The sequence below is a fragment of the Rana temporaria genome, chromosome 4 (assembly GCF_905171775.1).
Source record: "Rana temporaria chromosome 4, aRanTem1.1, whole genome shotgun sequence".
NCBI lineage: Eukaryota > Metazoa > Chordata > Amphibia > Anura > Ranidae > Rana > Rana temporaria.
The window spans coordinates 464,695,186-464,711,163 of NC_053492.1; the positions used below are offsets into that span (position 1 = coordinate 464,695,186).

The 15,978-nt window shown below is 44.1% G+C and overlaps 1 long non-coding RNA gene across 1 annotated transcript in view; it reads left to right on the forward strand.

Annotated features, from left to right (window-relative positions):
• The first annotated feature begins 497 nt into the window (after positions 1 to 497).
• LOC120938041 overlaps positions 498 to 15,978 on the forward strand; it is a 51,616-nt gene continuing 36,135 nt past the window's right edge. Inside the window, exons 1-2 of the long non-coding RNA XR_005748777.1 lie at positions 498 to 930; positions 2,414 to 2,531. This is a non-coding gene — a long non-coding RNA (uncharacterized LOC120938041). The remainder of the gene's footprint in view (positions 931 to 2,413; positions 2,532 to 15,978) is intronic.

Genomic DNA, 15,978 nt, shown 5'->3' on the forward strand with positions numbered 1-15,978 from the left:
CGCCAAATGCGAGCAGGCGAGTGCAATTTTTGAGGGCTGTCTTAACTAGAGGTCAACCGATATGGGTTTTTCCCTGGCCGATGCCGATATTTAAAAATTGGGGCGGCCGATATATGTTGCCGATTTTTGCGGCCGATATTTTAGGGAAAAAAATGTTCCCTTCATCTCAGAAAATCTAGGGTGGAGAGGTGGGGAGGAGGTTATTGTTTAGGGTGGAGAGGTGGGGTGCAGTCTATCAGTGTCCCATCATTGCCACCTCATTAGTGCCCACGAGTTCAGCCTGTCAGTGCCACGTCAGTGCAGCCCACCAGTGCAGCCTATCAGTATCCATTAGTCCCCACCAAAGCAGACTGTCAATGCAACCTCATCAGATTCAGTGCCCATCAGTGCCACCTCATAAGTGCCCACCAGTGCAGCCTATCAGTGTCCATTCGTGTCTGTCAGTGCAACCTCATCAGTACCCATCAGTGCAGCCCATCAGTGCCACCTTATTAGTGCCTACCAATTCAGCCTGTCAGTGCCACCTCATTGGTGCCCATTAGTGCTTACTGATGCCGATTTCTCTAAAAAGGCGAAATATTGGTCGATATATCAGTCGACCTCTAGTCTTAACTATCAATTGAAATCCACTTACCCTGCGAGTGGCATGTTGATCGAATGGGTTTTCGACTATAGATAAATTGTTCCATCACAAAAGAAATTGATTATTTATTGAAGTGTGTATGGTCTCCATTAAACACAAGATTCTCATCTTCTTGCTCTATCAGACACTTAGTTGCACTTATTTTTTTTTCAGATTCACCATATAGCCCCTTCCTTGACGTTTATGACCTGAAACCGCTGAAACATCAAGGCTCCGTTTTCTTGAAAGGGGTTCCGGTGACGGCGCCCATATCGCAGACCGAACAATATACCACCGGGAAAAAAAAGGTAAAAAAATAGAAAGAAGGGAGCTATTACCTTGTCCTCCTGCAGGGTGACTCCGATGGGAGCTATGACTGTCCTCCTGCAGGGTGACTTTGGTGGGGGGCTAGGAGTCTGTCCTCCTCCTTATATCTGGAGAGCTGTGATATCACCCCTGTATTATATAACTTACACTACATTGTCAAAAGTATTGGGACACCTGCCTTTACATGAACTTTATTGGCATCCCAGTCTTTGTCTGTAGTGTTCAATATTGAGTTGGCCCCGCCCTTTGCAGCTATAAAAGCTTCAGATCTTCTGGGAAGGCCGTCCACAAGGTTTAGGAGTGTGTCTTTGGGAATGTTTGACCATTTTTCCAGAAGCGCACTTGTGAGGTCAGGCATGTTGGACGAGAAGGGTTGAGGTCAGAACTCTGTGCAGGCCAGTCAAGTTCCCCCACCCTAAATGCGCTCATCCATGTCTTTATGGACCTTTCTTTGTGTGCTGGTCGAAATTATTTGGTGGAGGGGGATTATGGTATGGGGTTGTTTTTCAGGGATTGGGCTTGGCCTCTTAGTTCCAGTAAAGGAATCTCTTAAAGGGATTTTAAGGCTTTGTTTTTTTATTTTTTAAATACCAAACATGTCATACTTGCCTCCACTGTGCGGTTAGTTTTGCACAGAGTGGCCCCGACTTCTGGGGTCCCTTGGTGGATCTCGCGCTCCTCCCCGCATTGTATAACCCCCTAGGAGAAGCGCTCTCCCAAGGGGGTTACCTTGCGGGCGCACTCCCGAGTCCAACATTCAGCGTCCATAGATGCTGAATGTAGGACTCGGCCCTGCCCTTGGGTCATTGGATTTGATTGACAGCAGTGGGAGCCAAATGCTCCCAGCTTTGTGGGAACAGTTTGGGGACGGCCCCTTCCTGTTCCAATATGACCGCGCACCAGTGCACAAAGCAAGGTCCATAAAAACTTGGATGAGCGAGTTTGGGGTGGAGGGACATGACTGGTCTTGCCAGAGTCCTGACCTCAACCCGATATAACACCTTTGGGATGAATTAGAGCACAGACTGCGAGCCAGGCCTTCTCGTCCAACATCAGTGCCTAACCTCACAAATGCTCTTCTGGAAGAATGGTCAAACATTCCCGTGGACAGCCTTCCCAGAAGAGTTAAAGCTATTATAGCTGCAACGGGTAGGCCAACCTAAATATTGAACCCTACAGACTAAGACAGGGATGCCATTAAAGTTTAGGTACATGTAAAGACAAGTGTCCCAATACTTTTGACAATATAATGTACCTTATATCTATAGAGCGGTGATGTCACTTTTGTATAATATATCTTTTATCTGGAGAGTGGTGATGTCACTCCTGTATAATATATCTTTTATCTGGAGAGTGGTGATGTCACTCCTGTATAATATATCTTTTATCTGGAGAGCGGTGATGTCACTCCTGTATGTAATAATGTGTATCTGCACGGTGATTAATGTATATTCTCCTAACCAGGACCAGTTGCAATTTTTTACCACCATGCTCTCCCGCCTGAGGAAGTTCAGCGTAACCAACATGATCCTTGGAGGTGACTTCAACGTTGCTTTAATACCCCGCCTAGATACATCAAATGGTAAGTCCTCGTTTTCTTTGGCCACCACCACCAGGCTGCGCACTTTATTCTCTGATCTTTCCCTGGTAGACGTGTGGAGAGTACTCCATCCCTCTGCCAGGGATTATATATATTTCTCCCCTGCACACTTATCCTACAGCAGACTGGATTATATACTTATTTCCCAGTCGCTGCTGGACTTTTCCCCTACTACCTCGATTGGCCTTATATTATGGTCAGACCACGCACCTATCCATATGACCTTGGGAAAAGCACCTCCCCATAAATCCAGAGCCTCATGGAGGCTTAATGACAATTTATTGTCAGACTCAGTCTGTATTGCCGATATTCCATCGTGATTATAAAAATGTAGAAAACGTTTTTAAGAAACATTGGCCTATTTTATTAAAGGACAATGATTTGGCCAAAATTTTACCTGCCAACCCTAGATTTATTTATAGGAGAGCTCCAGGTCTTCGTAACATTATATCTCCCAACGTTCCAGACCCCCCCAAAAAGCCTCTCACTTTTCTTGACAGTCCGGGTTTTTACTACTGCACGAGGTGCAGATCATGTAAAATTACGAACAGACAGGGCAAGAAGAAATTAAAATTCAAATCCAATGTAAGTCAACAAGAATTCACCATAAAACCTTTGATCACTTGTCACTCGAGATACGTGACATACGTTCTCGAGTGTCCCTGTTCATTACAATATGTTGGTAGAACCACCAGGGAATTAAAAATCAGGATCAATGAACATGTTGCAAACATTATCAAGGGATTTCCGAATCATAGCGTTTCTCGTCATTTTGATGAATACCATGGCAGAGATCCCAGTCTACTTACTTTTTATGGTATTGATAAGATTTCCACACATTGGAGAGGCACTAACCTTACCCAAGAAGTTTCTCAGAATGAGACCAAATGGCTGCATTGTTTACAAACAATGCAGCCGTTGGGTCTAAACATTGAATTAGACCTCAATTGCTTTCTCAGTAATGAATAACAACCACCTATCAGCATTGAGTTTCTATGTGTTTTTTTGTTGTATTATGCGTAGTACCAGTACATACAATTTTAAATATATCATTTTTTAAATATACCATTTATCAATGGGATTGTCCTCTTTGGCCTCAATTTGAATATTGAGACAAAGTTTTATATCGATATATAGGAAATTATTCCTATTTTTATTTGTTATATTATCGCTACCATTTACCACAGAGTATCTCAGCGTTATATAGCTTTGTTCGTTTAATAAAGTTTTATTGTTAGAGCTTGAGACCGGAACTGAGGCTACGATTGGTCCCATTCCAACCACTCATGCCGCGTACACACCATCACTTTATGTGATGAAAAAAAATGACGTTTTTAAAAACGTCACTTTAATTGACTGTGTGTGGGGGAAAACGTCGTTTTATATCTTGTAAAAAACGACCAAAAAAAATTGAAGCATGCTTCAATTTTATGTGTCGTTTTTCAAAAGTGCACTTTTTACTTCACAGAAATTGACCGTGTGTAGCAAAAAACGTCGTTTTCTAAGACGTTTTTTCATCCACGCATGCCCAGAAGCTACTTATGAAGCAAGCTTCAATGGTAAAACGTGGTGGAACGTAACCTCGCTTTGCAAGAACATTGTGAGAAAACGATGGTGTGTAGGCAACTTCGTCTTTGAAAATTGAAGTTTCAAAAACGTCATTTTTTACTTCACAGAAAGTGTCGTTTTTTTTCATTACATAAAGTGATGGTGTGTATGCGCCATTAGATTCGTCACAGGGTTATTTAGACCCATTCGATGCGTGACCAGTGACGCTTCCTGATGACGATTTCACATCGAAACGTATGTCGAGGCGCACACTGGTCACGCTGACGCACGCTACTTCCGGGTCCTGGTGGGAGAGCTGGAACGCACGCCACCTACGGAGATACATGCAGACCCGCTCTTTGCAACATTCGATGCATTGGATTACACGCGCAGTAGCCTCAGTGCCGGGACTTTGGCACTTTATCAAGTAAGAGGCCATTTGGCTGTCCTGTCATTTTTTATATTGCTTTTAATAAAGGATAATATACTATTGCGACCTTTCTTTTGCATTTTTCGATGGGATGTGAGATCTGCCACCTGTCTTTTTGCTGACTGAGATGTCCTCACCTGCTTATTCCATGGTTACAGTTGTGTAACAAAGCTGATTTGACCTCTTTTTAACTAAAGGGTCCACTCAAGTTGGTAAGGAGCCAATCTATTTATTCACGTCGGGTGAACGTTATTCCTTTGGTGGAGGCTTCAATTGTTTTTCTCCAGACACAGATCTCACTTTATGGAAAAAAAATTCTTTCAAAGGACTTTTGTGAACACTCGTTGTCTACACAAATTTTCATAATTTTTTATATATATTTTCTATTTATCACTTATAATTTTTATTTTTCTTAAGCACATACTTGGATGGCTTCATATATGGACTATTATTCATTCACTATTATGTTTATTTACGTTTATATATGTTCACGATTTAATTAGATATAGCGCCCCCTCCCTCACATGCAGCCTAACTTAACTTTTCAGAGTTAAGTTACACTGCTGCAATTTTCCGAAGTTAAGTACCGATCCTCAAAGCACTTACCCGGAAAATTGCGGCAGCGCAACTTAACTCCATCCATCGTAAGGCGTTCCTAGTTTAAATGGGCGATTCCCATTTAAATTAGGCGTGCTCCCGCGCCGGACGTACTGCGCATGTGCGTGACGTCATTTTTCCCGACGTGCAGCGCGCAAACGTAATTTACGCCGGGCTTTGTGGATTGCGACGGGACAATAAAGTTGCGACGGGGGAAAAAAAAGTTCCGCGCCGGGAAAAAAATTTCAAATTTAAAAAAAAATTGTGGCGATCGAAAAAAAGGTCTGGTTTTACATGGTGTACTAACTTTACACATTGTAAAACCAGCCCTAATTTTACGCGTGCAAATCGTAACTTACGCAGAAAACACAAAGCTTAAAAGCTTTGTGGATCTGCTTAAGTACTCATTTGCATACGCTAGGCGGCATTTCGACTCGAAATGCCCCCAGCGGCGGATGCGGTATGCATCTTAAGATCTGACAGTGTAAGTGTCTTACAGTTGTCAGATCTTCTGCCTAACTTTGGAAAAATCCTTTTGAGGATCGTTTCCAAAGTTAGGCACAGAGATACGCAGGCTGAACAGCAGTTCCGCCTGCGTATCTCTTTTGTGGATTTGGCCCATTCTTCCCACTGACCACCAATGTAAGGGACATTCTTCCCACTGATCACCAATGTAAGGAACATTCTTCCCACTGATTACCAATGTAAGGGACATTCTTCCCACTGATCACCAATGTAAGGAACATTCTTCCCACTGATCACCAATGTAAGGGACATTCTTCCCACTGATCACCAATGTAAGGGACATTCTTCCCACTGATCACCAATGTAAGGAACATTCTTCCCACTGATCACCAATGTAAGGAACATTCTTCCCACTGATCACCAATGTAAGGAGCATTCTTCCCACTGACCACCAATGTAAGGAGCATTCTTCCCACTGATCACCAATGTAAGGGACATTCTTCCCACTGATCACCAATGTAAGGGACATTCTTCTCACTGATCACCAATGTAAGGGACATTCTTCCCACTGATCACCAATGTAAGGAACATTCTTCTCACTGATCACCAATGTAAGGGACATTCTTCCCACTGATCACCAATGTAAGGGACATTCTTCCCACTGATCACCAATGTAAGGAGCATTCTTCCCACTGATCAGCAATGTAAGGGACATTCTTCTCACTGATCACCAATGTAAGGGACATTCTTCCCACTGATCACCAATGTAAGGAGCATTCTTCCCACTGATCACCAATGTAAGGGACATTCTTCCCACTGATCACCAATGTAAGGGACATTCTTCCCACTGATCACCAATGTAAGGAGCATTCTTCCCACTGATCACCAATGTAAGGGACATTCTTCTCACTGATCACCAATGTAAGGGACATTCTTCCCACTGATCACCAATGTAAGGGTCATTCTTCCCACTGATCACCAATGTAAGGGACATTCTTCCCACTGATCACCAATGTAAGGATCATTCTTCCCACTGATCACCAATGTAAGGGACATTCTTCCCACTGATCACCAATGTAAGGGACATTCTTCCCACTGATCACCAATGTAAGGAACATTCTTCCCACTGATCACCAATGTAAGGAGCATTCTTCCCACTGACCACCAATGTAAGGAGCATTCTTCCCACTGATCACCAATGTAAGGGACATTCTTCCCACTGATCACCAATGTAAGGGACATTCTTCTCACTGATCACCAATGTAAGGGACATTCTTCCCACTGATCACCAATGTAAGGAACATTCTTCTCACTGATCACCAATGTAAGGGACATTCTTCCCACTGATCACCAATGTAAGGGACATTCTTCCCACTGATCACCAATGTAAGGAGCATTCTTCCCACTGATCAGCAATGTAAGGGACATTCTTCTCACTGATCACCAATGTAAGGGACATTCTTCCCACTGATCACCAATGTAAGGAGCATTCTTCCCACTGATCACCAATGTAAGGGACATTCTTCCCACTGATCACCAATGTAAGGGACATTCTTCCCACTGATCACCAATGTAAGGAGCATTCTTCCCACTGATCACCAATGTAAGGGACATTCTTCTCACTGATCACCAATGTAAGGGACATTCTTCCCACTGATCACCAATGTAAGGGTCATTCTTCCCACTGATCACCAATGTAAGGGACATTCTTCCCACTGATCACCAATGTAAGGATCATTCTTCCCACTGATCACCAATGTAAGGGACATTCTTCCCACTGATCACCAATGTAAGGGACATTCTTCCCACTGATCACCAATGTAAGGGACATTCTTCCCACTGATCACCAATGTAAGGGACATTCTTCCCACTGATCACCAATGTAAGGGTCATTCTTCCCACTGATCACCAATGTAAGGGACATTCTTCCCACTGATCACCAATGTAAGGAGCATTCTTCCCACTGATCACCAATGTAAGGAGCATTCTTCCCACTGATCACCAATGTAAGGAACATTCTTCCCACTGATCACCAATGTAAGGAACATTCTTCCCACTGATCACCAATGTAAGGAGCATTCTTCTCACTGATCACCAATGTAAGGGACATTCTTCTCACTGATCACCAATGTAAGGGACATTCTTCCCACTGATCACCAATGTAAGGAACATTCTTCCCACTGATCACCAATGTAAGGGACATTCTTCCCACTGATCACCAATGTAAGGAGCATTCTTCCCACTGATCACCAATGTAAGGAACATTCTTCCCACTGATCACCAATGTAAGGAACATTCTTCCCACTGATCACCAATGTAAGGGACATTCTTCCCACTGATCACCAATGTAAGGGACATTCTTCCCACTGATCACCAATGTAAGGAGCATTCTTCCCACTGATCACCAATGTAAGGAGCATTCTTCCCACTGATCACCAATGTAAGGGACATTCTTCCCACTGATCACCAATGTAAGGGACATTCTTCCCACTGATCCAGGTTGAGAAAGGTCACAAGTCTTACTACCCCTATAAACCAGAGATATGCTCTATATAGAGCCCTATAGACACTTTGGGCCTGATCCACAAAAGGGATACGCCGGCGTATCTACTGATACGCCGTCGTATCCCTGTTTCTATCTATGGAACTGATCCACAGAATCAGTTTCTCATAGTTAGGCAGAAGATCCGACATGTGTAAGGGACTTACACTGTCGGATCTTAGGATGCAGTACCGCAGCCGCCGTTGGGGGCATTTCTCGTCGAAATCCAGCGTCGGGTATGCAAATTAGCACTTACGGAGATCCACAAAGCTTTTAAGCTTCGTTTTTTCTCCGTAAGTATTAGTTTGCCGTCGCAAAATTAGGGCTGCTTTTACAAGGTGTAAAGTTAGTACACCATGTAAAAGTAGACCCTTCTTTCCCGCGACGCTGTCAATTTTTTTTTAAAACATTTTTTTTCCCGCCGCATCTCTTTTTTTCCCGACGCAACTTTTTTTACCCGGCGCGATTCACAAAACTCGGCGTAACGTAATTTCGCACAATGCACGTCGGGAAAATCGCATCGGGAGCATGAGCAGTACGTCCAGCGCGGGAGCGCGCCTAATTTAAATGGGACTCGCCCCATTAGATTAGGAACGCCTTGCGCCGGACGGATTTAAGTTGCACCGCTCAAAATTTCTAGGTAAGTGCTTTGTGGATCGGGCACTTAGGTAGAGATTTTGCGGCGGTGTAACTTAAATAGGAAAATTTAAGTTACGGCCGCTCTTTGTGGATCAGGCCCTTTGCTCCTACAAGTGACAGATGGAAAGGGGAAATTTTTTCCCCATGTAGTAATTGTCATGCATTTTTTTTCTATCATCATTACTCTCATATAGGATTACACATTGTCACAATACTCTAAACCAAATTACAACCAGTAAAGCGGAAATCGTTCTTTGTGTCAGGTCTTGCAGAGGGGCGGCAGTCTTGGCTCTTTTTTGTTTTCCTAATGCAAAACGGAAACAGAAAATCTCATTGATCATCACGGATAACAAGGACAGCTTTTTCTTAGAAGACTTTAACAAATATTAAAGCGGAGGTTCACCCATAGAGAACACATTTTCCCCTTAGATGGATGCTCGTTTTGTCTAGGGGAATCGGCTAGTTGTTTTAAAATATGACCTGTACTTACCGTTTACGAGATGCATCTTCTCCGCCGCTTCCGGGTATGGGCTGCGGGACTGGGCGTTCCTTCTTGATTGACAGTCTTCCGAGAGGCTTCCGACGGTCGCATCCATCGCGTCACGATTTTCCGAAAGAAGCCGAACGTCGGTGTGCAGGCGCAGTATAGAGCCGCACCGACGTTCAGCTTCTTTCGGCTACTAGTGACGCGATGGATGCGACCGTCGGAAGCCTCTCGGAAGAATGTCAATCAAGAAGGAACGCCCGCTCCCGAAGACCCATACCCGGAAGCGGCGGAGAAGATGCATCTCGAAAACGGGTAAGTACGGATCATATTTTAAAACAACTAGCCGATTCCCCTAGACAAAACGAGCATCCAGCTATGGGGAAAAGGTAAAAAAATAAATAAATGGGTGAACTCCCGCTTTAAAGGAATCTCATTTACATGAAGTGACTGTAATGGGATGTCCGTGCATTTATAATACATTAAAACCACATTACTAATGTGTTGGTGTGAATGCACTTCGCCTAAAAGCAGTGCTTATTACATTTTTTTATATTTGAGGCTTTGTGACTGAGATTTATTGCCTTCTCTATGTGTCGGTATTATTAGGAAGCCTTTCTTTAACCACTTGCCCACCAGGTAAATTCTGGCACTTCTCTCCTTCATGTGAAAATCACATTTTTTTTGCTAGAAAATTAATCAGAACCCCCAAACATTATATATTTTTTTTTAGCAGACATCCTAGGTAATAAAATGGCAGTCATTGCAATACTTTTTGTCACACCGTATTTGCGCAGCGGTCTTACAAGCGCACTTTTTTTGGATAAAAATCACTTTTTTGAATTAAAAAATAAGACAACAATACATTTTGCCCAATTTTTTTATATATTGTGAAAGATAATGTTACGCCGAGTAAAATGATACCCAACATGTCACGCTTAAAAATTGCGCCCGCTCGTGGCATGGCGTCAAACTTTTACCCTTAAAAATCTCGATAGGCGACGTTTAAAAAATTCTACAGGTTGCATTTTTTGAGTTGCAGAGTAGGTCTAGGGCTAGAATTATTGCTCTCACTCTAACGATCGCGGCGATACCTCACTTGTGTGGTTTGAATACCGTTTTCATATGCGGGCGCTACTCGCGTATGCGTTTGCTTCTGCGCGCGAGCTCGTCGGGACGGGGCGCTTTAAAAAAAATTTTTTTGGTTTTCTTATTTATTTTTATTTCGTTTTATAATTTTTTACACTGAAAAAAAAAAAAAAAAAAATTGATCACTTTTATTCCTATTACAAGGAATGTAAACATCCCTTGTAATAGAAAAAAGCATGACAGGTCCTCTTAAATATGAGATCTGGGGTCAAAAAGACCTCAGATCTCATAATTAGACTTAAATGCAAAAAATAAAAAAAAAATAAAAAATGTCATTTTTTCAAATGACAAAAAAAAAAATGTTTCTTTAAGAGGCTGGGCGGGACTGACGTTTTGACGTCACTTCCGCCCAGCAGAGCTATGAGGACGGGTGAAGGAGATTTCTCCTTCAATCCCGTCCCCGCTCAGCTGCCGGACACATCCGATCCCCTCCGCCGCTACCGACGGCTCCGGTAAGCGGCGGAGGGCGCGGGAGAGCGGCGGGAGGGGGGGGGCCCCTCTCCCGCCACCGATAACGGCGATCTCGCGGCGAATCCGCCGCGGAGACCGCCGTTATCGTGTACACCACCGCCCCCTGAAAAGATGAATGTCTCGGTTGTGGCAGCAGCTGCTGCCGTTATCGAGATATTCAACTTTAAAAAGGAGGACGTCTTTTTGACATGGGGCGGTGGTCAAGAGGTTAATTACAATCCTACCTTACCAATATACAAGGAACTCCATTGCCAGAGCAGTTTAAACATGACAGCTTATTCAATACCTACTTAGATGTTAAATAGCTAGCATTAAAAACTGGCTGCACAGTAGGTGCTATTGTCCTTTGGTGTTGTACAATGATATTTAAAGCGGAGGTCCGGTTAAATAATAAAAATAAATGAAAAGTCAGCAGCTACTAACACTGTAGCTGCTGTCTTTTAATAAGGACACTCGCCTGTCCTACTCGCCCGCGATGACGGCAGCCGAAGCCGAGCAATCGCTCGGGTCTCGGCTTCCCAGCCGCCATCCTCAGTGAGGGAATCGGGAAGCTTCACTGCCCGATTCCCTACTGCGCATGCGCGAGCCGTGCGGCACTACGTGAATGGGCGATGTCTCCTTGGACACACACAAGGTCCCAGAAGACACTGCTCCCCCATTCCACAGGAGGCACCCCGAGGAGGAGAAGAAGAAAGAAGATGGACCGTGGATCAGGAAGTGGCAGATTAGGATGATCTACCTAGCAACGGGCACTTCTGGTATGCAGCATTTTGGAATATTTTTTTTCAGGGTGGAGCTCCGCTTTAAGAAGAATTCAAGGTACAGTTACAATAGTCCCATTTGGCCCAATGTAAGTATGTGTGTGCCATACCTGTGGGAGCTGAAAATTACTTTACTAAGCCCCATCGTTGGTGTCAGTGGGAGGAATTGCATCCTTTTGTTGGTGTCAGTGGGAGGAATTGCATCCTTTTGTTGGTGTCAGTGGGAGGATTTATATCCTTTTGTTGGTGTCAGTGGGAGGATTTACATCCTTTTGTTGGTGTCAGTGGGAGGATTTACATCCCTTTGTTGGTGTCATTGGGACAAATAGAGACCCATTGCTGGTCTCAGTGGAAGGAATTATAACCCATCGTTGGTGTCAGTGGGAGGAATTGCATCCTTTTGTTGGTGTCAGTGGGACAAGTAGAGACCCATTGCTGGTCTCAGTGGAAAGAATTAGTCCCCATCATTGGTGTCAGTGGGAGGAATTGCGTCCTTTTGTTGGGGTCATTGGGACAAATAGAGACCCATTGCTGGTCTCAGTGGAAGGAATTAAGTCCCATCGTTGGTGTCAGTGGGAGGATTTGCATCCTTTTGTTGGTGTCAGTGGGACAAGTAGAGACCCATTGCTGGTCTCAGTGGAAAGAATTAGTCCCCATCATTTGTGTCAGTGGGAGGAATTGCGTCCTTTTGTTTGGGGTCAATGGGACAAATAGAGACCCATTGCTGGTCTCAGTGGAAAGAATTAGTCCCCATCATTGGTGTCAGTGGGAGGATTTGCATCCTTTTGTTGGTGTCAGTGGGAGGATTTGCATCCTTTTGTTGGGGTCATTGGGACAAATAGAGACCCATTGCTGGTCTCAGTGGAAGGAATTAAGTCCCATCGTTGGTGTCAGTGGAAGGATTTGCGTCCTTTTGTTGAGTTAATTGGGACAAATAGAGACCCATTGCTGATCTCAGTGGAAGGAATTGTGCCCCATCGTTGGTGTCAGTGGGAGGAATTGCGTCCTTTTGCTGGTGTCAGTGGGACAAATAGAGACCCATTGCTGGTCTCAGTGGAAGAAATTATGCCCCATCGTTGGTGTCAGTGGGAGGAATTGTGCCTTTTTGATGGTGTCAGTGGATTAAATAGTACCCCAAGGGCAAGATAAAGGCAACCAAAAGGCTTGCATCCAGCCCCCCAGGTCACAGTTTGGAGACCGTTGCATCAAAATAAAAGAAACCATAAGGTTTTAGAACCACTTTAACAAAATTTAGCAACCTTCTGTTACCTCCGGCTAAGATTCAGGTCCAACACAGAGCGCATACAGCGAAGTATTATTGAAGGTACAAAATCATTTTCATTATTCTTGTATTTTCTTCAGGCATTCACCTTATTTTAAAACTACATAAAAGTCAATAAAAAGCCATCTAAAAAAAAAACGGTAAGAAAGACAGCAGAACATTAAGTACTTTTATCCTTCACAAATATTAATGATTACTTTTGAAAAGGGAAAAGCCGGAATGAAAATGTCAAGTAGAAGAAAACAGTTTGAAATCTGCGACATTTTCCACTTATCACAATGCAGCCGCACTTCTAATCTTTGTTATGTGAAGCTTACTTAAGATAAATGCGCCTCTGGGACGTTCCCATCTATATTATTCTTGTTTCTTTGATTTGGGTGTATAAATAACACTTAATAATACAAGGCGTAGCAACGCACAGCGTGGTATAAGAGCACCTAGTGGGAACCTAAAAAAAAATAAAAAATTTGATAGCTGCTAATAAAAAAAATGTCGAATGACTAAAGCTAACCTATACGTCGTCAGAATGGCACGGGCAGGTTAAGCAACGTACTTGCCCGCCACGGGCTCTGTGCCCGCGGGACCTGCGGACTCGATGTCCGCCGGTGTCCCGCGATCATGTCACGGAGCTGCAGAACGGGGAGATGCCTATGTAAGCAAGGCATTTCCCTGTTCTACCTAGTGACAGGACAGTGATCTACTGCTCCCTGTCATCGGGAGCAGTGATCTCTGTCGTGTCACTTTAGCCCAGCCCACTCACAGTTAAAATCACTCCCTAGGACACACTTAACCCCTATCTTGCCCCCTAGTTGTTATCCCTGTGACGGATCTCGAATACCGCAGGTGGGCACATCTGCCAGACCTGTGTCTCCTGTCCTCCAAACGCACCCGCAGCCTGCAGATTCGTTATAACCAGCCCTTAACCCCTCAATCACGGGACAATCCACACAAGTGTTGAGGGTTAAACATGCAGGGCATAAACTGTTTATTAAATACAAGACATACAGTTTTACACACAGTTAGGGACACTCCTCTTAGCTTTGTCTTAGAGAGGAGGGGGTAGGGGACAAGGAACAACCAATGGGAACAGAACACTTGTACATTGAAACAGTCTACAGATAAACATAAAGGGATTATGGTAAGCAGGCAGCGTCTCAATACACATCCCCTGCGGAGAGATGTCTCCAGTCCGGACCATTGTCTATGCTATGTGCCATTTACCAACACAATTAGACACAGCAACAAGAGGGGGGGGGATGGGGGAGAAGAGATGTAGCATTACATTATCGAAATGCCAGCTTGTCCCCGGGGTCTCCAGTCTCTTCTGGGCCATAATCTGTGGGTAGGAGGCCTGCCCACAGTCCCTTCCAAAACACACAGTGACAGTGGGTTCTGACACAATCCCCTTCCCTGCAAGTGTCATTTACACAGTAATCAGTGCATTTTTATAGCAGGGATTGCTGTATAAATGTGAATGGTCCCAAAATAGTGTAAAAAGTGTCCGATGTGTCTGCCGCGATATCGCAGTGTCCGATGTGTCTGCCGCGATATCGCAGTCACGATAAAAATCTCAGATCGCCGCTATTACTAGTAAAAAAAATAATAATAATAAAAATGCCATAAAACTATCTCCTATTTTGTAGACGCTATAACTTTTACGCAAACCAATCAATAAATGCCTATTGCGATTCTTTTATCAACAATATGTAGAAAAATACATAAAAATTAGGAAAAAAATCTTTTTTATATATATATTTTTGGTGGATATTTATTATAGCAAATAGTAAAAAATACTGCTTTTTTTTCAAAATGTTCACTATTTTTCTTGTTTATAGCGCAAAAAATAAAAACCGCTCCTAAAGATTAGTAACAGGGATCTGTCTCCTCCTCCAATGAGTCCCATCCCCCTTAGCAGCCCACCCCTGACCACTCTTACTTGCTCAACCCTGACCACTAGCCCACCCCTGACCTCTCATATTAGTTCACCACTGACCTCTCTTACAAGCCCACACCTGACCTCTCTTACTCGCTCAACCCTGACCACTAGCCCACCCCTCATCTTTCTTACTAGTTCACCCCTAAACCTCTCTTACTCGCTCAACCCTGATCACTCTTCCTAGCCCACCCCTAACCTCCCTTATTAGCCCACCCCTGATCCCTCTTCCTAGCATACCCTGATCTCTCTTACTAATTTGCACCTAATTACTCTTACTAAACCAACCCTGACCTCTCTTACTAGCCCACTCCAGACCTCTCTTACTCGCTCAAGCCTGAACACTAGCCCACTACTGACCTTCCTTATTAGACCACCCCTAATCCCTCTTCCTAGCATACCCCTGATCTCTCTTACTAACTCACACCCAATTACTCTTTCTAACCCACCCCAACCTCTCTTACTAACCCAACGTTGACCTTTCTTACTAGCCCACTCCTGACCTCTTTTACACAATCAACACTAAGCACTAGCCCACCCCTGACCTCTCTTACTCAATTAAACCTGACCTCTCTTACTAGCCCACCTCTTATTAGTTCACCACTGACCTCTCTTGCTAACCCACCTCTGACCTCTCTTACTAGCCCACCCCTGACCTCTCTTACTCAATTAAACCTGACCTCTCTTACTAGCCCACCTCTTATTAGTTCATCACTGACCTCTCTTACTAGCCCACCCCTGATCTCTCTTACTTGCTCAACCCTGACCTCTAGCCCACCTTTGAACTCTCGTATTAGTTCACCCCTGACCTCTCTTCCTCGCTCAACCCTGACCTCTCTTACTAGCCCACCCCTGACCTTTCTTACTAGCCCACCCCTGACCTTTCTTACTAGCCCACCCCTGATCCCTCTTCCTAGCATACCCCTGATCTCTCTTACTCACACCTGACCTCTCTTACTAACCCACCACTGACCTCTCATACTAACCCACCCCTGACCTCTCTTACTCGCTCAACCCTGACCTTTCTTACTAGCCCACCCCTGATCCCTCTTCCTAGCATACCCCTGATCTCTCTTACTCACACCTGACCTCTCTTAGAACACCACCAATGACCTCTCTTACTAACCC